Here is a 26,796-nt window from a genome sequence, read left to right as displayed (position 1 = left end):
GATCTCTCTCAAGTTCTATCTTCAAGTTCTAAGTGTTCTTCATATATTCTACAAGTTCTAGTTACATAAAATCAAGAATACTTTCAAGTTTGCTAGCTCACTTCCAATCTTGTAAGGTGATCATCCAACCTCAAGAAATCTTTGTTTCTTACACTAGGTTATCATTCTAATACAAGGTAATAATCATATTCAAACTTTGGTTAAATTTCTATAACTATAACAATCTTATTTCAAGTGATGATCTTACTTGAACTTGTTTTCGTGTCATGATTCTGCTTCAAGAACTTCGTGCCATCCAAGGATCCGTTGAAGCTAGATCCATTTTTCTCTTTTCCAGTAGGTTTATCTAAGGAACTTAAGGTAGTAATGATGTTCATAACATCATTCGATTCATACATATAAAGCTATCTTATTCGAAGGTTTAAACTTGTAATCACTAGAACATAGTTTAGTTAATTCTAAACTTGTTCGCAAACAAAAGTTAATCCTTCTAACTTGAATTTTAAAATCAACTAAACACATGTTCTATATCTATATGATATGCTAATTTAATGATTTAAAACCTGGAGACACGAAAAACACCGTAAAACCGGATTTACGCCGTCGTAGTAACACCGCGGGCTGTTTTGGGTTAGTTAATTAAAAACTATGATAAACTTTGATTTAAATGTTGTTATTCTGAGAAAATGATTTTTATTATGAACATGAAACTATATTCAAAAATTATGGTTAAACTCAAAGTGGAAGTATGTTTTCTAAAATGGTCATCTAGACGTCGTTCTTTCGACTGAAATGACTACCTTTACAAAAACGACTTGTAACTTATTTTTCCGACTATAAACCTATACTTTTTCTGTTTAGATTCATAAAATAGAGTTCAATATGAAACCATAGCAATTTGATTCACTCAAAACGGATTTAAAATGAAGAAGTTATGGGTAAAACAAGATTGGATAATTTTTCTCATTTTAGCTACGTGAAAATTGGTAACAAATCTATTCCAACCATAACTTAATCAACTTGTATTGTATATTATGTAATCTTGAGATACCATAGACACGTATACAATGTTTCGACCTATCATGTCGACACATCTATATATATTTCGGAACAACCATAGACACTCTATATGTGAATGTTGGAGTTAGCTATACAGGGTTGAGGTTGATTCCAAAATATATATAGTTTGAGTTGTGATCAATACTGAGATACGTATACACTGGGTCGTGGATTGATTCAAGATAATATTTATCGATTTATTTCTGTACATCTAACTGTGGACAACTAGTTGTAGGTTACTAACGAGGACAGCTAACTTAATAAACTTAAAACATCAAAATATATTAAAAGTGTTGTAAATATATTTTGAATATACTTTGATATATATGTATATATTGTTATAGGTTCGTGAATCAACCAGTGGCCAAGTCTTACTTCCCGACGAAGTAAAAATCTGTGAAAGTGAGTTATAGTCCCACTTTTAAAATCTAATATTTTTGGGATGAGAATACATGCAGGTTTTATAAATGATTTACAAAATAGACACAAGTACGTGAAACTACATTCTATGGTTGAATTATCGAAATCGAATATGCCCCTTTTTATTAAGTCTGGTAATCTAAGAATTAGGGAACAGACACCCTAATTGACGCGAATCCTAAAGATAGATCTATTGGGCCTAACAAACCCCATCCAAAGTACCGGATGCTTTAGTACTTCGAAATTTATATCATATCCGAAGGGTGTCCCGGAATGATGGGGATATTCTTATATATGCATCTTGTTAATGTCGGTTACCAGGTGTTCACCATATGAATGATTTTTATCTCTATGTATGGGATGTGTATTGAAATATAAAATCTTGTGGTCTATTATTATGATTTGATATATATAGGTTAAACCTATAACTCACCAACATTTTTGTTGACGTTTTAAGCATGTTTATTCTCAGGTGATTATTAAGAGCTTCCGCTGTCGCATACTTAAATAAGGATGAGATTTGGAGTCCATGCTTGTATGATATTGTGTAAAAACTGCATTCAAGAAACTTATTTTGTTGTAACATATTTGTATTGTAAACCATTATGTAATGGTCGTGTGTAAACAGGATATTTTAGATTATCATTATTTGATAATCTACGTGAAGCTTTTTAAACTTTTATTGATGAAATAAAGGTTATGGTTTGTTTTAAAATGAATGCAGTCTTTGAAAAATGTCTCATATAGAGGTCAAAACCTCGCAACGAAATCAATTAATATGGAACGTTTTTAATCAATAAGAACGGGACATTTCAGTTGGTATCCGAGCGTTGGTCTTAGAGAACCAGAATTTTGCATTAGTGTGTCTTATCTAGTTTGTTAGGATGCATTAGTGAGTCTGGACTTCGACCGTGTTTACTTGAAAAATGATTGCTTAACAAATTTTGTTGGAAACTATATATTTTTAACATGTGAATATTATGTGATATATTAATCTCTTAACGCGTTTGATATTATGTGATAGATGTCTACCTCTAGAACAAGTCCCATTGACTCACCTAATAATAATGAAGAGTCAAATGTAAATTGGAATGATTCGTGGACTGATTCACAAGTTCCCGAAGAGGAACCGGAAGAAGAGTCAGAACCGGAAGAAGAATCGGAACCGGAAGAAGAATCGGAACCGGATGAAGAAATAGAACCGGTGGGGGAAATAATAAAACGGTTAAGTAAAATTAAATCCTCAACCAACCGACCAAGGTTAATTATGGTCAATGGTGTTTCCGCCAAGGAAGCAAAATATTGGGAGGATTACCAATTCTCCGATGAATAGGATTCCGACGAGAATTCCGATGATGTTATAGAAATTACCCCAACTGAATTTAAAAAGGCAAAAGAAAATAATAAGGGATAGGGCATAAAAATAGAGAAATCTAATTCCAACCCCGATGAACTTTATATGTATTGTCAACCCCCGAAGTCCTTAAGTTGTAACAATGACCCGAGAACCTCTAAACCACCAGGTTTTTCTAAACCAATGTGGATAACGACGGCTCGTATTAGGGGAACATCATATATCCCTAGAAACTTGGCAAAACGAACCAAAACCGAAGAAGAAGAAACAAGCGAGTCGGAATAAGATAGTTGTATTCGTGTGGTGTAATATAAGTAATATAGTGTGCTTATGCTTTATGATATATGTAAAAATTGCTTGTATTAATAAGTATTTTTTTTTATGAATCTAACTCTTGTCTATTTTACAGTATAAAAACACAAAATGGATAGACAACCCAATATTTTAAGAGACCTACCCGGAGACATGATTGATGAAATCTTGTCTAGAGTCGGTCAGAATTCTTCGGCACAACTATTTAAGGCGAGATCAGTTTGTAAGACATTCGAAGAACGTTCCAAGAATGCCTTGGTTTATAAAAGGCTTCCGTTCGAAAGATGGGGGATATCACATTAGGAAATCCATAAGTTACGATGTGTTTACTTTGACGCATATATTGCGGGGAACCCAAATGCTATTTTACGCAATGGGTTAAGAAATTATTTTGACTCAATATATCCGAATATTGAACTTCGTGATTTAGAAAAAGCGGCTAACATGCAACATAAAGAAGCATGTTATACTTACGGATTAGTAATGTTCGCTTCTCACCAAAGTGAGAACAAGAACATCGGCCTACAACTATTAAACAAAACGTTCCCACAAGTGACGGAGTCGGTAATTGGGGTAAGAAATGAGGTTTTTAGATTGTTACGGGACTGTTGGACATTACGTAACCCTCGTCCCTTTGATGACGTTACAACACGCTGTCTTATCAACGGCCATAACGGTTATGTTCCACAAGACCAAGGATGGGAAGTAGTCCTAGTAAAACCAGAATGCATGACTTGTTTCTGGACGTATGAATTACGTGTCTTTATTGCCTTTGCTGAACGACTTGTGTACTAGCTAGAATTATCTTCACAACCATCTTGTATCAAATTTATTGTGTGCTATATTTCATGCTATATGTAAAATAAGCGGTATTGTAAGTTTGTAAAATATTGTGTAAAAGTTTGAACGCGAAATATTATAATAATCAGTTTTTCATATAGAATTGTAGTAGTTGAATTGTATATTAGCTACTAAGTATGAACTTAACGGGTAGGTACTACCCGAATTTAAATTTATAAAACGCTAATATGAAGAAAAAGCTTTTATAAATGAGTTCATATTATGCTACGAAATACTATTAACTACTCTTAATATTCTGTATGATTAACTTGTTCCATTTGACTATTTTGAAGGAAATGGCACCGACTACTCGACACACCGTGAATATGAATGAAGAGGAATTCCGTACTTTTCTAGCTTCAAACATAGCCGCAGTACAGGCTGCGCTACATACCAACAATAACCTTGGATCTAGCAGTACAGGAAATCGTGTAGGATGCACCTACAAAGAATTCACTGCCTACAAACCTTTGGAATTTGATGGAACTGAAGGACCGATCGGATTGAAACGGTGGACCGAGAAGGTCGAATCGGTGTTTGCCATAAGTAAGTGTACCGAAGAGGACAAAGTAAAGTACGCTACGCATACCTTCACAGGTTCTGCGTTAACATGGTGGAATACCTATCTAGAGCAAGTGGGACAAGACGATGCGTACGCACTACCGTGGTCAGCATTCAAGCACTTGATGAACGAGAAGTACCGTCCCAGAACCGAGGTCAATAAGCTCAAGACAGAACTTAGAGGGTTACGAACCCAAGGATTTGATATTACCACGTACGAAAGACGATTCACATAATTGTGCCTATTGTGTCCGGGAGCATTCGAAGATGAGGTAGAGAAGATCGAAGCGTTTGTGAAAGGATTACCGGAAAGAATCCAAGAAGATATAAGTTCACACGAGCCCGCCTCCATACAACATGCATGTAGAATGGCTCACAAACTAGTGAACCAGATTGAAGAAAGAATTAAAGAACAGACTGCTGAAGAGGCCAATGTGAAGCAAGTCAAAAGAAAGTGGGAGGAATACGGTGATAAGAATCACCAATACAACAACAACAGCAATTACAACAATAATCGCAACAATTACCCCAACAATCGCAACATCAATCGCAACTACAATAAACGGCCCAACAACAACAACAACAACAACAACAACAACAACAACAACAACAACAACAACAGCAACTACAACAATCATCCCAACAACAATAATAACCGCAACAACAACAACAATCAGAAGCAGCTATGCCAAAGGTGTGAAAAGTATCACTCGGGGTTCTGCACCAAATTTTGCAACAAGTGTAAAAGAAATGGTCATAGCGCGGCGAAGTGTGAGGTCTACGGACCAGGGGTTAATAGAACGAAAGGAACAAATGGTGTCGGAACGAGTAATGGCAGAGCAAGTAGTGTCGGAGCAAGTTATGCCAATGTAGTTTGTTATAAATGTGGAAAACCGGGCCACATTATTAGAAATTGCCCGAACCAGGAGAACACGAATGGACAAGGCCGCGGAAGAGTTTTCAATATTAATGCGGCAGAGGCACAAGAAGACTCGGAGCTTGTTACGGGTACGTTTCCTATTGACAAAAAACCTGCTTACGTTTTATTTGATTCGGGTGCGGATAGAAGCTATATGTGTAGAGATTTTTGTGCTAAATTAAGTTGTCCATTGACGCCTTTGGATAGTAAATTTTTACTCGAATTAGTAAATGGTAAATTAATTTCAGCAGATAATATATGTCGGAATCGAGAAATTAAACTGGTTAGCGAAACATTTAAGATTGATTTGATACCAGTAGAGTTAGGGAGTTTTGATGTGATAATCGGTATGGACTGGTTGAAAGAAGTAAAAGCAGAGATCGTTTGTTACAAAAATGCAATTCGCATTATACGAGAAAAAGGAAAACCCTTAATGGTGTACGGAGAAAAGGTTAACACGAAGCTACATCTTATTAGTAATTTGAAGGCACAAAAACTAATAAGAAAAGGTTGCTATGCTGTTCAAGCACACGTCGAGAAAGTACAAACTGAAGAAAAGAGCATCAATGATGTTCCCATTGCAAAAGAATTTCCCGATGTATTTCCGAAAGAATTACCGGGATTACCCCCACATCGACCCGTTGAATTTCAAATAGATCTTGTACCAGGAGCTGCACCAATAGCTCGTGCTCCTTACAGACTCGTACCCAGCGAGATGAAAGAACTGCAAAGCTAATTAGAAGAACTTTTAGAGCGTGGTTTCATTCGACCAAGCACATCACCGTGGGGAGCTCCTGTTTTGTTTGTCAAGAAGAAAGATGGTACATTCAGGTTGTGTATCGACTACCGAGAGTTGAACAAACTTACCATCAAGAACCGCTACCCACTCCCGAGAATCGATGACTTATTTGATCCACTACAAGGCTCGTCTGTTTATTCAAAGATTGACTTACGTTCCGGGTATCATCAAATGCGGGTGAAAGAAGATGATATTCCAAAGACTGCTTTAAGAACACGTTACGGTCATTACGAGTTTATGGTCATGCCGTTTGGTTTAACTAATGCACCAGCTGTGTTCATGGACCTTATGAACCGAGTGTGTGGACCATACCTTGACAAGTTTGTCATTGTTTTCATTGATGACACACTTATTTACTCAAAGAATGACCAAGAACACGGTGAACATTTGAGAAAGGTGTTAGAAGTATTGAGGAAGGAAGAATTGTACGCTAAGTTTTCAAAGTGTTCATTTTGGTTGGAAGAAGTTCAATTCCTCGGTCACATAGTGAACAAAGAAGGTATTAAGGTGGATCCGGCAAAGATAGAAACTGTTGAAAAGTGGGAAACCCCGAAAACTCCAAAACACATACGCCAATTTTTAGGACTAGCTGGTTACTACAGAAGGTTCATCCAAGACTTTTCCAGAATAGCAAAACCCTTGACTACATTAACGCATAAAGGGAAGAAATTTGAATGGAATGATGAACAAGAGAAAGCGTTTCAGTTATTGAAGAAAAAGCTAACTACGGCACCTATATTGTCATTGCCTGAAGGGAATGATGATTTTGTGATTTATTGTGACGCATCAAAGCAAGGTCTCGGTTGTGTATTAATGCAACGAGCGAAGGTGATTGCTTATGCGTCTAGACAATTGAAGATTCATGAACAAAATTATACGACGCATGATTTGGAATTAGGCGCGGTTGTTTTTGCATTAAATACTTGGAGGTACTACTTATATGGGGTCAAAAGTATTATATATACCGACCACAAAAGTCTTCAACACATATTTAATCAGAAACAACTGAATATGAGGCAGCGTAGGTGGATTGCATTATTAAATGATTACGACTTTGAGATTCGTTACCACCCGGGGAAGGCAAATGTGGTAGCCGATGCCTTGAGCAGGAAGGACAGAGAACCCATTCGAGTAAAATCTATGAATATAATGATTCATAATAACCTTACTACTCAAATAAAGGAGGCACAACAAGGAGTTTTAAAGGAGGGAAATTTAAAGGATGAAATACCCAAAGGATCGGAGAAGCATCTTAATATTCAGGAAGACGAAACCCGGTATAGGGCTGAAAGGATTTGGGTACCAAAATTTGGAGATATGAGAGAAATGGTACTTAGAGAAGCTCATAAAACCAGATACTCAATACATCCTGGAACGGGGAAGATGTACAAGGATCTCAAGAAACATTTTTGGTGGCCGGGTATGAAAGCCGATGTTGCTAAATACGTAGGAGAATGTTTGACGTGTTCTAAGGTCAAAGCTGAGCATCAGAAACCATCAGGTCTACTTCAACAACCCGAAATCCCAGAATGGAAATGGGAAAACATTACCATGGATTTCATCACTAAATTGCCAAGGACTGCAAGTGGTTTTGATACTATTTGGGTAATAGTTGATCGTCTCACCAAATCAGCACACTTCCTGCCAATAAGAGAAGATGACAAGATGGAGAAGTTAGCACGACTGTATTTGAAGGAAGTCATCTCCAGACATGGAATACCAATCTCTATTATCTCTGATAGGGATGGCAGATTTATTTCAAGATTCTGGCAGACATTACAGCAAGCATTAGGAACTCGTCTAGACATGAGTACTGCCTATCATCCACAAACTGATGGGCAGAGCGAAAGGACGATACAAACGCTTGAAGACATGCTACGAGCATGTGTTATTGATTTCGAAAACAGTTGGGATCGACATCTACCGTAAGCAGAATTTTCCTACAACAACAGCTACCATTCAAGCATTGAGATGGCGCCGTTTGAAGCACTTTATGGTAGAAAGTGTAGGTCTCCGATTTGTTGGAGTGAAGTGGGGGATAGACAGATTACGGGTCCGGAGATTATACAAGAAACTACCGAGAAGATCATCCAAATTCAACAACGGTTGATAACCGCCCAAAGTCAACAAAAGAGCTATGCTGACATTAAAAGAAAAGATATAGAATTTGAAATTGGAGAGATGGTCATGCTTAAAGTTGCACCTTGGAAAGGCGTTGTTCGATTTGGTAAACGAGGGAAATTAAATCCAAGGTATATTGGACCATTCAAGATTATTGATCGTGTCGGACCAGTAGCTTACCGACTTGAGTTACCTCAACAACTCGCGGCTGTACATAACACTTTCCACGTCTCGAATTTGAAGAAATGTTTTGCTAAAGAAGATCTCACTATTCCGTTAGATGAAATCCAAATCAACGAAAAACTTCAATTCATCGAAGAACCCGTCGAAATAATGGATCGTGAGGTTAAAAGACTTAAGCAAAACAAGATACCAATTGTTAAGGTTCGATGGAATGCTCGTAGAGGACCCGAGTTCACCTGGGAGCGTGAAGATCAGATGAAGAAGAAATACCCGCATCTATTTCCAGAAGATTCGTCAACACCTTCAACAGCTTAAAATTTCGGGACGAAATTTATTTAACGGGTAGGTACTGTAGTGACCCGAACTTTTCCATGTTTATATATATATTAATTGAGATTGATATTTACATGATTAAATTTTTCCAACATGTTACGCAATCAAACTTGTTAAGACTTGATTAATTGAAATATGTTTCATATAGACAATTGACCACCCAAGTTGACCGGTGATTCACGAACGTTAAAACTTGTAAAAACTATATGATGACATATATATGGATATATATATATAGTTAACATGATACTATGATAAGTAAACATATCATTAAGTATATTAATAATGAACTACATATGTAAAAACAAGACTACTAACTTAATGATTTTTAAACGAGACATATATGTAACGATTATCGTTGTAAAGACATTTAATGTATATATACCATATTAAGAGATATTCATACATGATAATATCATGATAATATAATAATTTAAAATCTCATTTGATATTATAAACATTGGGTTAACAACATTTAACTAGATCGTTAACTTAAAGGTTTCAAAACAACACTTACATGTAACGACTAACGATGACTTAACGACTCAGTTAAAATGTATATACATGTAGTGTTTTAATATGTATTTATACACTTTTGAAAGACTTAAATACACTTATCAAAATACTTCTACTTAACAAAAATGCTTACAATTACATCCTCGTTCAGTTTCATCAACAATTCTACTCGTATGAACCCGTATTCGTACTCGTACAATACACAGCTTTTAGATGTATGTACTATTGGTATATACACTCCAATGATCAGCTCTTAGTAGCCCATGTGAGTCACCTAACACATGTGGGAACCATCATTTGGCAACTAGCATGAAATATCTCATAAAATTACAAAAATATGAGTAATCATTCATGACTTATTTACATGAAAACAAAATTACATATCCTTTATATCTAATCCATACACCAACGACCAAAAACACCTACAAACACTTTCATTCTTCAATTTTCTTCATCTAATTGATCTCTCTCAAGTTCTATCTTCAAGTTCTAAGTGTTCTTCATATATTCTACAAGTTCTAGTTACATAAAATCAAGAATACTTTCAAGTTTGCTAGCTCACTTCCAATCTTGTAAGGTGATCATCCAACCTCAAGAAATCTTTGTTTCTTACAGTAGGTTATCATTCTAATACAAAGTAATAATCATATTCAAACTTTGGTTCAATTTCTATAACTATAACAATCTTATTTCAAGTGATGATCTTACTTGAACTTGTTTTCGTGTCATGATTCTGCTTCAAGAACTTCGTGCCATCCAAGGATCCGTTGAAGCTAGATCCATTTTTCTATTTTCCAGTAGGTTTATCCAAGGAACTTAAGGTAGTAATGATGTTCATAACATCATTCGATTCATACATATAAAGCTATCTTATTCGAAGGTTTAAACTTGTAATCACTAGAACATAGTTTAGTTAATTCTAAACTTGTTCGCAAACAAACGTTAATCCTTCTAACTTGACTTTTAAAATCACCTAAACACATGTTCTATATCTATATGATATGCTAATTTAATGATTTAAAACCTGGAGACACGAAAAACACCGTAAAACCGGATTTACGCCGTCGTAGTAACACCGCGGGCTGTTTTGGGTTAGTTAATTAAAAACTATGATAAACTTTGATTTAAAAGTTGTTATTCTGAGAAAATGATTTTTATTATGAACATGAAACTATATCCAAAAATTATGGTTAAACTCAAAGTGGAAGTATGTTTTCTAAAATGGTCATCTAGACGTCGTTCTTTCGACTGAAATGACTACCTTTACAAAAATGACTTGTAACTTATTTTTCCGACTATAAACCTATACTTTTTCTGTTTAGATTCATAAAATAGAGTTCAATATGAAACCATAGCAATTTGATTCACTCAAAACGGATTTAAAATGAAGAAGTTATGGGTAAAACAAGATTGGATAATTTTTCTTATTTTAGCTACGTGAAAATTGGTAACAAATCTATTCCAACCATAACTTAATCAACTTGTATTGTATATTATGTAATCTTGAGATACCATAGACACGTATACAATGTTTCGACCTATTATGTCGACACATCTATATATATTTCGGAACAACCATAGACACTCTATATGTGAATGTTGGAGTTAGCTATACAGGGTTGAGGTTGATTCCAAAATATATATAGTTTGAGTTGTGATCAATACTGAGATACGTATACACTGGGTCGTGGATTGATTCAAGATAATATTTATCGATTTATTTCTGTACATCTAACTGTGGACAACTAGTTGTAGGTTACTAACGAGGACAGCTAACTTAATAAACTTAAAACATCAAAATATATTAAAAGTGTTGTAAATATATTTTGAACATACTTTGATATATATGTATATATTGTTATAGGTTCGTGAATCAACCAGTGGCCAAGTCTTACTTACCGACGAAGTAAAAATCTGTGAAAGTGAGTTATAGTCCCACTTTTAAAATCTAATATTTTTGGGATGAGAATACATGCAGGTTTTATAAATGATTTACAAAATAGACACAAGTACGTGAAAGTACATTCTATGGTTGAATTATCGAAATCGAATATGCCCCTTTTTATTAAGTCTGGTAATCTAAGAATTAGGGAACAGACACCCTAATTGACGCGAATCCTAAAGATAGATCTATTGGGCCTAACAAACCCCATCCAAAGTACCGGATGCTTTAGTACTTCGAAATTTATATCATATCCGAAGGGTGTCCCGGAATGATGGGGATATTCTTATATATGCATCTTGTTAATGTCGGTTACCAGGTGTTCACCATATGAATGATTTTTATCTCTGTGTATGGGATGTGTATTGAAATATGAAATCTTGTGGTCTATTATTATGATTTGATATATCTAGGTTAAACCTATAACTCACCAACATTTTTGTTGACGTTTTAAGCATGTTTATTCTCAGGTGATTATTAAGAGCTTCCGCTGTCGCATACTTAAATAAGGATGAGATTTGGAGTCCATGCTTGTATGATATTGTGTAAAAACTGCATTCAAGAAACTTATTTTGTTATAACATATTTGTATTGTAAACCATTATGTAATGGTCGTGTGTAAACAGGATATTTTAGATTATCATTATTTGATAATCTACGTGAAGCTTTTTAAACCTTTATTGATGAAATAAAGGTTATGGTTTGTTTTAAAATGAATGTAGTCTTTGAAAAATGTCTCATATAGAGGTCAAAACCTCGCAACGAAATCAATTAATATGGAACGTTTTTAATCAATAAGAACGGGACATTTCAAAGCATGGGATAAAGTCTAAAGGTTAAATAAACGTATGGAATCATCTTAATGAAAAATGTCGAGTTGCTTAACTTGTCGATATCCAACATCTAAGTTATTTACACTCCACGTTCTTATTTTCATATTAAATAAAATGAAAGTTAACATAGTTATCTTATCAAGGTCACGAGGAAAATATTATAAAACATGCCTTGGAAATTAAACAGGAATTTCCACTAACCCTTGTCTAGTTCCTGTTAATTGAAACATTTGTTCTTATTTATAAATCACTTTACCATTTTCCGAATGTTGTCAAAAAGAATAGATTTCTTAAATCACAGTGGACCTCATAACATAGGCCCGTAATCATATCATAATGTATCTGATAATTCAATCATTTGATATTATCTCTTAATTCTGTCGATAAATATATCGAAACAAATACGTTCATGTAAAGTGTCATATATCTAATACTTTGTTAATGTTTTCAGTTAACATTATATATTATATATACATATCTATATATTCATAATTGTTCGTGAATCGTCGAACACGGTCAAAGGGTAATTGATTACATGAATGTAGTTCCAAACTTTTTGAGATTCAACATTACAAAGTCTGCTTATCGTGTCGGAAACATATAAAGGTTAAGTTTAAATTTGGTCAGAAATTTTCGGGTCGTCACAGTACCTACCCGTTAGAGAAATTTCGTCCCGAAATTTGATCGAGGTCGTCATGGCTAACAATAAGAATGTTATTAAGACGAATATAAGTTGATTCATAGGGTTTTATCATGATTGAGAAATATGGATAAAATAATTCGATTACTTAAAACGTAAGAGTGAAGCTATCGTAAAAGAGTGAAATGAGAAAATGGGGATTCATCTTATCTTTTGACGTCATCATAGTTGATCTCCGGATTAAAGAAAATCTTTGTAATCTATATAGGATTTGATTCTTCGATGATTAAGGAAATTATGATCCTCTTCGATTTAATGAGATGATTCATCTCGATTTTTCTGTCGGATATTTCACTATAAATCCACCTCTTTTGTTTCCTTTTAATTCACACCTTCTATTCTTTCTCCCTCAATTCTTACTTTAAAATTATTCATCAATATGCTTAATCCAGTGCTGATTCTCGATATACTCCTCACTTTCATATCTGTCGTTCTTCTTTTTCATCTACCTCCAGAAGAATCTATTTACTTCTACTATACTCTTGGTTTTATAGTGTTTTTAGTTCTCCCGTGTCTTTATATTGCTAAATGCATCGATATATACGGTTTATAGTTTCTGGGTTGTTGTTGGGTTTTATATCTTCCCTTATATTTCGATGTCCCTGCTTCTGTCTTCTATAATCATTGTCATCCCCAATTAATGCTCTCTTTTATTTGCTGCGATTTATACCCCAATTTCTATTTCGGAGTTTTGTCCTTTCGTTTCTTCTTCTTGCGATTAAGCACCGCTTGTAATGGTCCAGAATTCGCATATATGAATTTTGAAATGAACATTGTTAATGTTCTAAGAAGGAAATTGTAATGGCACGATCTTGACTTGTCAAATTACTAGAATACCTCGGAAAAGGCCGAATCATCAAGAAATATTTTCTTGATATTTTAGAGGTTAAAGAGAATACAAGAGTCATGTAACATAGCACATGATGACGTTATGATCTGTGAATCATCACGTTCCATTTAGAAACTCAGCATGACTTACTGTAATATAATCACATTGATCAAGTGTCATTATATTATACTAGTTCATCCTTCAGTTCCCAACACTACTTCAAAAATATTCCTATTTTAAATTCGAAAGTTTCAGAATTTAGAAACTAAAATAGTTTCTTTTATGATGTAATACAGACAGCATGAAGAGGTAAATGATTTCAGATAAGAATAATTATGGAAATATCTTCAGAAATATGGAGGATATTTATAATGAAAGATACGATGATATCTTAAAATTTCTAATATCAGAGGATGATGAAGAATATTGTCCGTAAAGGTTTAGAGTCAGGAGCAAGGTATTCGATAATGACTTCAACACACACGGAATCATTTGGATTCTTTGAAGGTAGATTTCGTCCTTGTGATTTATCCACAGCCTTCTTCATGGTTTGCTCAATCCGTATTTTTCAGTACCAAATCTTCTCTTTTTCTGAGCTTTGCCAACACACTACTCTTTATCATCAAACTTTTTACTGTTAAGGTCGTTTATAGTTTTTGCTGCTTCATCAGTATTTCGAGAACTAGTTCGCAGTTTAGGGTGTTTTTCAGAAACTTCACATTCAAAGTATATAAGTCCAGAAGATAGACACATATAATTGTTGGCGTAGACATGCTGCGAGATTTCAAAATACTGATTGCTAATTTCCGATGATTCGTATGGCAATTCTCGTTACAAGATGCAGATGAGTAAATGATGGGGTTTTAATAAATATAAATATTTTTCGGAAAGTCAAAGATTAATGAAGTTGTTAATAAGTTTACTGCTAATGTGGCGAGATATGAAAGGTTCCCCAGTAATAATGATGAAGGGGTAATCATTATAATAAGGCTTATTCGAATGAACAATTGAAGTTGGTTTGCTGGAGCTGTGACAAAATCGTCTATTTTTAGAAGGGATTGAAAAGTTATTTTAGCTAGTAAATGCCAAAAGGTCTGACATGGATACATGTTAAATTATGATTTTGGTTTCAAGAGTTTTTCAGGTACATAACTGTGGATAACATGTGGTTGGATCATCATCTCCATTGTTCATTATTTGAAGTGTCTTCAGGTATTTCGAAGGGCTTGAACACAGATTATAATCGTTAATATACATACGATGTTCTAATACAGTTTTGAAGTTAAAGTATAGCTTTGAAAGATGTAAGAATCTAAGAGTGATGATACCGGTTATAACTTGAATTGAATTCGGCAATTTCAAAATCAGAATATGTAATTAGATTTTTGAATGAGTATGGTTGTTTTGATTTCTATAAAAGAATGTATATTGTTGTGAAAGTAGGGAGTATAATGGATGATTTGCTGAATCAGATTCGAAGAACGTAACATATTAATCGTGAATTTATATATCTCTCGGGTATTACCTCCCCGTTAAAAAAAATGTCACAATTAATATTTTGTACAAAAGAATTTTATTACAGTCTTTATGGAAATATATGTGTATATTTCTTCAGATGTAATATAGATTTAATGAGTTAATATTAAATTAAACTCACTTGATTTATGGTTAAGGCTAGGATAGATAATTTCTAAACTTTAGAAATTACATAATCGTCGTAGAATGTTTTCCCAATGAAGTTATGAATCAATACTTCATCGTTGTGGTATTCCTTAGTATCTACATGGCGTATGACGTCGATGCTCATGGGACAGATTGTGAAGTTGAGGTTTGTGATGCGGTTGTTGTTGGTGGTGGTAATGGTACTGTTGATGTTGTTGATGGTGGTACTGGTTATGTTGCTGGTGCTGCTGCTGGTGTTTGTAACCTTTGCACCATATTCTCCAAAGCCACTACCCGAGCGCTAAGCTCGTTGACTTCTTCTATTACACCGGGGTGATTGTCGGTTCGGACGAGCGGATAAATAAGATCTAGAATTTGGTGTAGTATATAATCATGACGAGATACTCTGGAAATGAGAGAGAAAATGGTGTTTCGGACAGGTTCGTCGGTAAGTGCTTCAGGTTCATTGCCAAGAGGGCAATGTGGTGGATGGAAAGGATCGCCTTCTTCTTGTCTCCAATGATTAAGGAGGCTACGAACCTATCCCCAATTCATCCAGAATAGATGATGGCTGATTGGTTGATCCATTCCAGTCACACTGGTTTTGGAGCTTGAGTGGGATTCCATTTCGGAATCCGAGGAACTTGAACTGATGACGAATTCCATTTCGTACGATTTGATAAAGGATTTTTCGATACGAAATAATTTTTCAGCTATCGGGTGGTATTCTAACTACATAAAATATCTATATATATAGATCAAAAGATTTCGTAGATTACGGAGGAATTTACGGAATATGTCAGGCAAAGTTTATGGTAATAGATACGATAAGATATGATTTAGTAGATACGCTAAGATATGAATTTTGTCTATACACTATTCATGCAATCAATGCAACAAGACGTGTCTAGACTAAGAATGATAAGCAGGTAATTTCCTAAGGATGGTAAGTAGATGATTTCCGACTAAAAATGATAAACAAAACTTTTGACATGCAGACACGGTCGAAGTCCAGACTCACTAATGCATCTTAACAACTATCAGTTAGACACACTAATGCAAGACCTGGTTCGCTAAGACCACCACTCTGATACCAACTGAAAGGACCCGTTCATATACATTATAAACGATTCACAATAGTTGATTACATCGCGAGGTATTTGACCTCTATATGATACTTTTTACAAACATTGCATTCGTTTTTAAAAGACAAACTTTCTTTACATCAAAAATTGACGGCATGCATACCATTTCATATTACATCCAACTATAATTGACTTAATATTAATCTTGATGAACTCAACGACTCGAATGCAACGTCTTTCAAAGTATGTCATGAATGACTCCAGGTAATATCCTTAAAATGAGCTAATGTACAGCGGAAGATTTCTTTAATACCTAAGAATAAACATGCTTTAAAGTGTCAACCAAAAGGTTGGTGAGTTCATTAGTTTATCATAATCAATCATTTCCGTAATAGTAATAGACCACAAGATTCCAGTTTCCATAAATATCCGTACACTCGCAAGTGTTTAAAAGTATTCTATAAGTTGTAGGCACTCGGTAACAAGCCTTAACATTCATGTTTTACCCTCTGAAGTACACCAGATCAGGTGTGTTTAAAATAACCTCGAAGTACTAAAGCATCCCATAGTCAGGATGGGGTTTGTCAGGCCCAATATATCTATCTTTAGGATTCGCGCCTACCGTACATAGACAAGTAGTTTAATGTTACCAAGCTAAGGGTATATTTATGGTTTAAACCCACATAGAATTAGTTTTAGTACTTGTGCCTACTTCGTAAAACATTTATAAAACAGTGCATGTATTCTCAGCCCAAAAATATATATTGCAAAAGCAATTAAAAAGGGAGCAAATGAAACTCACAATACTGTATTTCATAGAAATTATGTATATGACGACACTGAACAAGTGCAGGGTTTGTCTCGGATTCACGAACGTATCAATATTGTGATTCAATATTGCAGGAAAGTACGTAGACGCAACGAAAATGATAAACGTTAGGTTGACCTCACGAGCAATACCCTCGATCAATACCCATAACCTCCATAGGTATAACCCATAATTTCCTTAGCTCTATCCCGTTTGAAAACTTATTTTGAAATCGTCTAACTCCGTCGTAGTATTTTATGTATACTAATAATATCTTGAAATAATACAAAGAAAATATATATATGTAATTCGATTGAGAGAGTTTAGAGAAATATATTTTCAAGTTTCTATGAAATAATGAAACCTATTCAATTCTATTTATAATAGATTTTTGAATTATTAAAGTGAATTATTAAAGTATGAATTATTAAAGTGAATTATTAAAGTATTAATTATTAAAGTAAATTATTAAAGTGAATTATTAAAGTATGAATTATTAAAGTGAATTATTAAAGTATGAATTATTAAAGTGAATTATTAAAGTATGAATTATTAAAGTTAAAGTAAAGTAAAAGTAAAGTAAAGGTAAAGTTAAAGTATAGTAAAAGTATAAAACTATATACATATAATACGCGTATAAATATATATAATATTAATTTAAATCGTTATATATATTTAATAAAATAAAATATAAATATCGTTATCTTTATCATACTGGTTAAGTAATGAGTTGTCAAAAGTGGTTCTAGATATTTATAAAAGATATATACGTTTTAATAATAAAGTTCTTTTTAAACTGAAAACGTTTTTTGTACTTTTGAAACTAAATCATATAAATATGATAATTTTATTTTCCAAAACTAAATATATTTAAGAATCATATTGTTAAAAGGTTAAAATAATGGAAATCGTTATATCATAAAACATTTTAGAAAAGTAGAATTATATATATTCATAATATGTTTCAAGTTTTTAAATTACAGTCTATTGGTGAAGAATGGGATAAAGTCCAAAGGTTAAATAAACGTATGAAATCATCTTAATGAAAAATGTCGAGTTACTTAACTTGTCGATATCCAACATCTAAGTTATTTACACTCCACGTTCTTATTTTCATATTAAATAAAATGAAAGTTAACATAGTTATCTTATCAAGGTCACGAGGAAAATATTATAAAACATGCCTTGGAAATTAAACAGGAATTTCCACTAACCCTTGTCTAGTTCCCGTTAATTGACACATTTGTTCTTATTTATAAATCTCTTTACCATTTTCCGAATGTTGTCAAAAAGAATAGATTTCTTAAATCACAGTGGACCTCATAACATAGGCCCGTAATCATATCATAATGTATCTGATAATTCAATCATTTGATATTATCTCTTAATTCTGTCGATAAATATATCGAAACAAATACGTTCATGTAAAGTATCATACATCTAATACTTTGTTAATGTTTTCAGTTAACATTATATATTATATATACATATCTATATACTCATAATTGTTCGTGAATCGTCGAACACGGTCAAAGGGTAATTGATTACATGAATGTAGTTCCAAACTTTTTGAGATTCAACATTACAAATTCTGCTTATCGTGTCGGAAACATATAAAGGTTAAGTTTAAATTTGGTCGGAAATTTTCGGGTGGTCACAATGGAGGATATTTATAATGAAAGATACGATAATTTCTCGGAATATCTAAGATCAGAGGATGATAGAAACTATTGTCTGCAAGGGTTTAGAGTAAGGAACAAGATATTCACTAAAGACTTTAGCAGACATTGAATCGTTTGGATTCTTTGAAGTCAAACTTATTCTTTGTGATTTGTCCATGGCTTTCTTCATAGTTTCGCATAATCTGCTTTTCGGTACTAAATTTTCTATTGAATGTTTCCAATATAATGATACACAGGAAGCACGAAGAGGTATATAATTTCGGACGAGAATATTTATGAAAATATCCTCAGAAATATCGAAGATATTGATGATGATATTTTGGAATTTCTAAGTTCGATGGTTGATGGAGAAAGATTTTCCGCAAGATTTTAACATGACTTCGGAGCAAGATATTCTCTAAAGATTTCAACGGATCCAGAATTATCTGGATTCTTTGAATATAGGGTATGGTCCTTGTATTTGTCCTTGGTCTCCTTCATGGTTAACTTTATCCGTTTTCCAGTTCCAGCGTTTCTGAGATTTTCCAACATATTATTCTTTATCGTCAAGCTTCCGACGACTAAGGTCGTTTACGGTTGCCTACAGTTTTTGCTGCTTCATTCAGCTTTTTCAACATTGAGAGTATTGATTTGTAGACTGAGTATTTTTCAGAATTTCAGAATGGAAGATCATAGTTCTAAGAGATAAATGTTATATGGATACATATAACTGTTGATGTGGAATCGTTGCGAGACTCAAAATACAAATTTGCCGATTCCCGGTAATTGGTAAGGCAATTCTTGTTACAAGCTACGGATGTGTACATGATGAGACTTCAATAGATAAATATAGTGATTTGTCAGAGAGATTTAAACCAAGGAGCGACGAGGTTGCTGGTAGATCTGCTGGTAATATGGTGGAATATAAATGGTTCCCCGGTGACAATAAAAGAGCACACATATAAATCAAGGTTATATTAAGATTGTTTCGAACGGAAAGTCAAGGTTCAACGAGGTTGTTGGTAAGTTTACTACTAATGTGGTGGGATATAAACGGTTCCCCGGTAACGATGACGAAAGGCAAAATTATATATTAAGGTTATAATAAGACCAATCCGGATGAAAAGTCGAAGTTGACTTGCTGAAGCTGTGACAAAACTGGCTATTTTGAAAAGGAATTGTAATGTTATTTTCAGTAATAGCAATGCGAAAGGATCTAGCACAGATACGTGTTAAATGTTTACTCAGGTTTCGAGTGTTTTTAGGTGCATAATTATATGCATCCATCTTTTCTTCCGTAGATGAAGTGTGGTTGGTTCATCCTCTCGATTGAGGTGTTTTCAAGAATTATGAAATGTTTGAACGCAGATTGGAATCGTCAAGATACGAATGAGGTTTAAGATGAAATCAAGTTGCAAACTTGAAGAATTGTTTAGTTTCATATATTTTAATCAATATTTTAATTCATTTTAATTGTCCAACGTTATTAGTCCTCAGTCGATAGTCCACAGTTGACAGTCTAATAATTCATTTATAGTTTAATATATAATATTTGAATTAATTAATACCTCTCGTGACCCGTGTACATGTCTCAGACTCGATCACAACTCAAAGTATATATATATTATTGTAGAATCAACCTCAACCCTGTATAGAGAACTCGATCATTACTGCATATAGAGTGTCTATGGTTATTCTAAATAATATATATATATATATATATATATATATATATATATATATATATATATATATATATATATGTCAAAACCTTGTATAGGTCTCCCGATATTTAAAGAGCGTAAAATAAATACAGAAATTAAATGACGATAAATAAAGTGCGAAAAAATAAATAACAGAAATTAAATGACGATAAATAAAATTTCGTAAATTAAATTTGCGATAATTAAATTGCGATAAATAAAATATAATACTGAATTGACAGTTAGCTAGGAACAGTTAGCTAGGATTTAGTTAGCGTGGTTTCTTAACAAATTTTCTCATAGTTAATTTGTTTGTTTCTAACAAATTTTATTTTTGTCCAATGTTTTCTTAATTATGCCATTTGTTGGATTCTGATATATCAAAATATAAATATGAAATTGAATGAAAATGGTTATTCTGCGGTGAACGGATTCGTATATCTGTGGATGTAAGTAGAATAGTAAATGACCGTTGAATCAGATTCGAAGAGTGTACAGTGTAACTTATTAATGTGAAATCTAAATATTCCTCGGGTATTACCTACCCGCTAAAATATTTTCAGCATTAACAGTATGTACAAAAGAATTTTTAATTACAATCTTTATGAAAACATACTTAAATATATATTTTCTTCAAATGTAATTATAGTTTTAATGAGTTAATATAGTATTAATCTCATTTCATTTATCGTCAGAACTAAGATACATAATCTATAAAACATTAGAGATTACATGTTCGCCATGTCGAACGAAGATAAAATAAATAGAACGATACGTAGAACGATAATTATGCTCGTGGCACAGAATGTGATATTGAGGCAAGGATTGTTGATGATACAGGTGCTGTTACTGATGGTACTGTTGGTGTCGGTGATATTGCTGAAGCTGGTAAGTTTTGCACCATGTTCTCCAAATTGATTACTCGAGCGCGAAGCTCGTTGACTTCTTCGATTACTCCGGGATGATTGTCGATCGGAACGAGCGAATGAATAAGGTTTAGAATCTGAGTTATGATATAGTCGTGGCGAGATATTCAGGAAATGAGGGTGAAAATGGTGTTACTAACAGGTTCGCCGGTAAGTGCATCAGGGACTTCGCCAAAAGGTGAATTCGGTTAGTGGAAGGGATCTCCTTCTGCGCGTCTCCATTGATTAAGTCGACTACGAATCCATCAGATGAATTGAGGATGGATGATTGGTTGATTCATTCTAGTAACGTTGTTTCCGGAGCTTAGATGACTATCCATTCGGAATAACTGTCGGGATAACTATCGGAATAGTTGTCGGAATCCGAGGGACTCGAACTGGTTGAGGGATTCATCTCATACGATCAGATAAAGGATTTTCGATAAGGAATAGATTATAGGATGTAGATTAGTACCCTGCAATACATGGTTTACATACGCATATATAGTACTAAAATCCCATAAGTTACGGAGGAATCTACGGAAGCTGTCAGGCAAAGGTAACAATAACAGATACGCTAAGATATGTATTTGTCTATACACTGTCTATGCAATAGAGGCAGTAAGACGTGTCTAGAATTTAAGGATGATAAGCAAATGATTTCTGACATGAAATGATAAGCAAAACTTTTGACATGCAGACACGGTCGAAGTCCAGACTCACTAAAGCATCCTAACGACTATCAGTTAGACACACTAATGCAAGACCTGGTTCACTAAGACCACCGCTCTGATACCAACTGTGAAGACCCTTCCTAATCCATCCAGACGAAGTCAATATTGATTATAAACGATTCACAACAGTTGATTATATCGCGAGGTACTTGACCCCTATATGATACATTTTACAAACATTGCATTCGTTTTTGAAAAGACAATCTTTCATTACATCGAAAGTTGACAACATGCATACCATTTCGTAATATATCTTACTATAATCGACTTAATAATAATCTGATGAACTCAACTACTCGAATGCAACGTCTTTTGAAATATGTCATGAATGACTTCAAGTAATATCTCTAAGATGAGCAAATGCACAGCGGAAGATTTTTTTCATACCTGAGAATAAACATGCTTTAAAGTGTCAACCAAAAGGTTGGTGAGTTCATTAGTTTAACATAAATAATCATTTCATAATCTTAATAGACCACAAGATTTCATATTTCCATTTCTCATAAACATACGTCCCATGCATAGAGACAAAAATATCATTCATATGGATTGAACACCTGGTAACCGACATTCACAATATGTATATAAGAATATCCCCATCATTCCGGGATCCTTTTTCGGACATGATATAAATTTCGAAGTACTAAAGCATCTGGTACTTTGGATGGGGCTTGTTGGACCCGATAGATCTATCTTTAGAGTTTGCGTCAATTAGGGTGTCTGTTCCCTAATTCTTAGATTACCAGACTAAAAAGGGGCATATTCAGTTTCGATCATTCAATCATAGAACGTAATTTTGATTACTTGTGTCTATTTCGTAAAACAGTTATAAAAAGTTGCGCATGTATTCTCAGCCCAAAAATATAAAGGGTAAAAAAGGCAAATGAAACTCACCTAATGTATTTTGTAGTAAAAATACATATGACGACATTGAACAAATGTAGGGTTGGCCTCAGATTCACGAACCTATATCATTTGTGTATATATTAAAACGTATAATCGTAACATAACATATATTTATATTGTTATTAGTGATAGTTTTTATATTAATAACTTATATATTTTATTATATATTCATCTTGTATATTTTAGATAAATATAAGTATTACTATATTTAGATTATGGGTGTTAAATATATTTTTATATAATTACTCTTTTGTTTACAATTTACTAGTTATAATAGCATTAGCAAAATTATAATGTTAATAATAATAATTTTTCATACTGCTAATAATAATAATGATAATATTAATGCTAGTACTTATGTTAATAGTAATAATAATAGTAATACTAATATAAAATGATATCAATACTAATGTTTATGACAATAAGACTAATAATACTTAATAATTCTTAATGATACAACTCAATACTAACTAAAAATGATAATGATAATAAGCATGTGACCTATGTTAATAATAATTCTAATAATACTAATGAGTACATAATGATACTAATACTAATAAAAATAATAATAATACTTAATAATAACATAAAAATAACAATAATAATAATAAGGAAGTAATAATAAAAAAAAAATTAATAATTACCTCAAGTGTAAGCTTTTCTAAAAAGATTTTCCACAGACGGGGCTCGAACCCACGACCTCTCGCTTAACCGACACTCTCTTGAACCATCCCTCTATTTCATTTTTCTGTTATAATTCGCTGAATAACATATATACTTAATATAACTATATGTTTCTTCTTATGGGTCTCGGCCCAATTCAATAACTGCTCAACATAATAGCAGTCCAATTGCAAGTTAAACAAGCCCAGTCCACAAGCCCAACCTCTCAAGACAGCTTTTAAAAAAAAAAAATCTTGTAGTTGCCTGGTTTCGAACCCCAGACCTCCAGTTCAAACGTCCAACACCCAACCATCCATCCAGTTAAACTTATCTGAAGTTATTTCCCCTAAATATTTAAAACCCGTATATTTGTGTTCTTTATACTTCTTCTTCGTCTTCACCAATTCAATCTCTTCCAAAATCCTTTCTACTCTTAATGAGTATTACATAATCAAATTTAGGACTTAATATTCAACACTTAACTAAATATTTGAGATTAATTAACGAAAGAGAAAAAAAAAAAAGGTGCACCTGCTGTCGCTACTTTTAAAAAAAAAATTATTTCAATTTTTAGGACGTTTTGGAGATTTGTTACAACATGAAATATGTTACATAACATTCGTATAAACTTCTCAAATCATCAATTGAATCTAAAACATAACGATAAACTCGAATTTGATTAATGAACCCTGAGTTGACTTTTTCAAATTAAAACCTTGACTTCAAAATTCGAAGTCGTTAGGATGATTTGGAACTTGTAATTTTTTTCAGAAAGTTTGAGTAGGCAATTTCTAACAAGATTACAATTTTAGATTTTCGAAATTGATACAAAATCAAGATTTTGACAAAATGGCTTAAGAACAGAGGGACGACACCCATTTTCCTTGTATTCTTTGTTTTCAATTTCAATTGCAGTTTGTCAAATATATAAAGTGATTAAGGACATAAATTAACAGTTAGTTTGACTCTATTTAATTGATGAAATCGACTGGTAACCATTTGGACAAAAAATTCAATTTGTTGCAGTAAATGGAAGAAAAGTTAAACAGATAAAAATAAAAATTGAAATTTGATTTGTACTAGTTTCGGCTATATCCTGGATTTGATTCCAACTGGTGGAGACAAGAAACAAAGTTCCACAAAGTGATGGATACCCCTAACAGATTCGTACTATATCCATTTTATATAATTTAAATAATTAATATTAATAATTAATAATTATATTAATAGTTAATTATTATATTACTAAAAAAATATAACCAGTAAAGATATAAAAATGATAATAATTATATTTATTAATGATTTTAGTAATAGATGGTATTATTTTTCAATAATTATAATAAAAATGATAATATTACTAATATTAGTAATATTAATATTATTAACAATATTAATAAGAGTAATAATAATGATATCAAAATAATAAGTTTGATAATAACACTACAACAAAACCATTGTATCAATTTTCCTATTTATGTATGTTTTCTTAATAATAAAACACTGATATTTATACTCTATGCACATATTATAAAAATCAAATATATTTATATATAACTTCTTTTTAAAAATACTACATAATTATTTTATTACTTATCTTACCTTTTTAATTCAATTGTTTAAATCCTATTTTTATTATTTTTAACTATCATATATACTTAGAGTTATATATGTATATATATTTAATTGCATATTTATTTACAACTAAATTGTTCATGAATCGTGGAGAATGGTCAAAGGGTAATTGGTTACATGAATGTAGATATCAAAACTTTTGAGACTCAACATTACATACTTTGCTTATCGTGTTGAAATTATATAAAGATCAAGTTTAAATTTGATCGGAAATTTCCGGGTCACTACAATATTAACGTTGGCATATGGGGGTGAGTACACATTTAAAGTGAAACATTACGTAGCAAGAGACGATTTCTGTGAAAGTTTTTCTTCAAAAAATGGCGTGTCTATCATGCTTAAAAATGAACATGAATCCAAACGCCTCGAAATTGGTTTGTATTTTGTACACTAATTAAATGTACATTTTCTATGTTGTTAATATATTAAACATGTTTAATTATTAACAGGTGTTGCCAACCAAATGGATTGGAAATCAGGCAATGGACTATGATATAGAAATTAGGTTGGAGGCACCAAACATCGGAGGATATGTATATGACGTGGAAATGAGTTGTATTGGCAATAAGTTATGGTTAAAAAATGGTTTTCTAAAATTGGTAAAGGATCTTAAAGTGAATAAGTCTGAGGTGCTTTGCTTAACGATGATCGATGAAGATCATATAGGGATGATGGTTTAATCTGGTGATGGATGTGAGAATCAATACTTGGAACTTATTAATTCAAAGACATATGAGCATGGAGAAACATCTGGCAGCAAACCGTCTTCATTAATTGACATAATTGTCATTGATTCATCAACTGATTGTACTGAGAGTGAGACATCAATAGGTAGTGAGCATGATGATATATCAGAGGAAAACTTTTTTCAGGTTGACACATATAGAAGTGAGAATGAGGATATATCAGAGGAAGATTAGTCTGGTGATGGCACAGATGGTGTGGAAAACACAGATATTATCGTGAAAATGACCATTAAAAAGGAAAATGTTTTTATAAGCTTTCGTTACTTTCATTAAGGTCATACATATGTTTTAATAGTTATTTAATCCGAATAATCCATTAGTTTTTATGTTTATGATTAACTCTATGTTTTCATAGCGTCTACCAGAAGAATTCGTTGGATTGCGGGTATTGAAAGATGGGATGAAGGTTCATGTAGTTAATGAAGATGGTATTGAATGCATCTTGGGGTTGAAAACAGATTTCACAAAGCGTCATCCGAATTTCTATGTATCAGCTGGTTGGTATGAGTTTAAGTGCGTCAATAATCTCAAAAACAGATGATGAAGCAGTTTTCACCTTCAAGAATAGTG

This window comes from Rutidosis leptorrhynchoides, chromosome 5 (assembly GCF_046630445.1).
Source record: "Rutidosis leptorrhynchoides isolate AG116_Rl617_1_P2 chromosome 5, CSIRO_AGI_Rlap_v1, whole genome shotgun sequence".
NCBI classification, from domain to species: Eukaryota; Viridiplantae; Streptophyta; class Magnoliopsida; order Asterales; family Asteraceae; genus Rutidosis; species Rutidosis leptorrhynchoides.
This window is presented reverse-complemented; position numbering follows the sequence as displayed.